The sequence below is a fragment of the Peromyscus californicus genome, unplaced genomic scaffold (assembly GCF_007827085.1).
Source record: "Peromyscus californicus insignis strain IS unplaced genomic scaffold, ASM782708v3 Scaffold_17__1_contigs__length_78620276, whole genome shotgun sequence".
In the NCBI taxonomy this organism is placed as follows: Eukaryota; Metazoa; Chordata; class Mammalia; order Rodentia; family Cricetidae; genus Peromyscus; species Peromyscus californicus.
This window is the reverse complement of record NW_026294469.1, coordinates 43,418,285-43,420,510: the sequence shown is the minus strand read 5'-3', so window position 1 is coordinate 43,420,510 and position 2,226 is coordinate 43,418,285. Positions and strand designations below refer to the sequence as shown.

The window sequence follows — 2,226 nt, the reverse complement described above, 5'->3', positions numbered from 1 at the left end:
TACACCCCACTCCCACTCCCACATCAACACACACGTAAATGCAAAGGACAGCAAGGAGGCCTCTGATCCAGATGAAGCGTAGATAAATAAGAGAGCCCACGGTGACATCAGAATCACTTATTTTATAGGAATGTTATAAGAACGAGAAGCAGCAGCCAGTCATGGTGGCAGGTGACAGATGCAAAGTCATTGCTCGGTGTGTTAACACGTTTCCACTTCTCAACCATCCTTAAAGGAAATCCAACTCTGAGTGACACGATCATCACAGTAGTCCAGGAGAGAGACCAGGCCATCTGGATTCATGCTCTCGCTGGTCGTTACCGAAATCAGCAAGGATGTGCTGGATTGGTTCTGCAGCTCCCACCACAAAGGGCTTTACTCTTTCTGGCCTCGGTTCTTCGTATTTCCTTTGAGTGACTTAAAGTCATCATGGATGTACTTTCTGTATGCCTTTTCAGGGAAACCGGATTTCCGTAAGTGATGACTACCGATGCTATCAACGCGGGTGCTCACTGTGCGTTTGGTCCCGCCTCCTTTGGCCTTCAGCACAAGCCTTTCCATCAGTGACTGAGTCATCCTCATTGTCCTTTGTCCCGATGACCATCTCGCCCTCCACCTCCAGGCACAGCCAGTCCGTGATCTGGATCTTAGAGACAGGAGGAGAAACTCATTGAGACTCCTGTGGCTGCTGAAGGCTGGGTAGATAGAATCATGACGGCAGCTGGAAGGAGCCAAAATTGGCTCTGGCCTGGGGCCTCAGAGCAAGTCTGGGCAGCTGGAGAAGCCCTCAAAAGTGGGGAGTAGATGGGAAAAGAAGAACTCTTCCTTGTTTTTGATTGTCTCAGTTTTCCTCATCAACAGAAAGCTGATAAACATACCAACCACAGAGTTTTAGTTCCTTCATGCTTTTAGCTTTTTGACCTGTTTCTTTATAAATGTCATTTACCTGCTCATAACTGTGGATACTAGTGTGACTTGTAATATCTGAAGATTTGTGCTTGAGAAAATTTATATGTTTGTTCTCATTGCTTATTTTCTTTTGCAGAAATTAGCTTATAAAGCATATTGTCATGTTTTTATATAAACTATTTGAAAAAAGTATAAATTTTAAAGAATGTGATTTTTAATTTTCAATATTTTTATAATAAAGTTTAAAATAAAATTTAAAAAGAATTTAAAACAATTTTTCAGTATAGTATTATTATTAATTATTATTATTATTATTATTTAGGTTTAAACTTTGGGGACTTTGATTTTCTGATATTTCAACATTTGGGATTTTGTATTTTGAAATGAAGGCCCAAGCTTTCTTAATTCTTACAGGACCTAGAAGTAGCTTAGCTTGTATGTGGGGGTTCTGGAGTAAAATCAGGGTGCCTTTACGCTAAAAGAGGTAGGCCTTATGGCTCAAGCTGGGGCTCACTGGAAAATGTAATACCTAAGAGAGACCTCGAACCTCGGGTTTGTCTGAGCTAGAGGCCAAGTAGCCAGTGTCACCAGCTGCACATAAATGCCACTGGGGACAGGTAGCAGCTAAACAGTGAAGTTCTTATGCACTGGGGTCAAGCATGGCCCCAGACTTAGGGTCTGGCTCCTTCTTCCTTCTTCTCTGCGCCTTCAACCAGCTGCGTGTTCCACAGAGAAGTGGAGCAAAGTTGTCTCTGACAGATGTGCGTCCAGCCAGCCTCAAAGAACCAGCGTCATTTACAGGACCAGACTCAATGCTGTATCCGGCAGGACACACAGGAGGGGACACACCCTCCAAAGACACAGGATAAAATCCATGTTTTTCCCTCTATAACAAATTGCTTTATACACACACACACACACACACACACACACACACACACACACACACACACGAGTTCTTACTCTTGTGGTGTAGTTGTTTATGCCAAAGTTCTCTTGGTGCCAAAGTTCAGAAATTCCCCAAGTCTAACTAACCCAGGGAAAGGGATAATTAAGGATCCCAAAAGGCAATCTCACGGATATACATAAACCCAGGGAAAGAGGAGCCAGAGAAGCAGAATGGAAAATTAAGGACCCAAATTCGCACTTACAGTTTTTCTGTGGTCACAGGCTCTCTCTCATGCCTAGTTCTCTTTGCTTGGGAAGCCAGAGGACACAGAGCTGTGAGGGCCATTCAGTCAGTCTTCCAGCAGTTAGTAACTTTGTTCCAGTGGTTTTTTTTTTTTATTCAAATTATATAAACCCTGTAAAAAAGGA

At 42.9% G+C, this 2,226-nt stretch overlaps 1 pseudogene; it reads right to left on the bottom strand.

Annotated features, from left to right (window-relative positions):
- Window positions 1-201: 201 nt before the first annotated feature.
- LOC128112456 (translationally-controlled tumor protein-like) lies at window positions 202-604 on the bottom strand (annotated as a pseudogene).
- Between the last annotated feature and the right edge of the window lie 1,622 nt (window positions 605-2,226).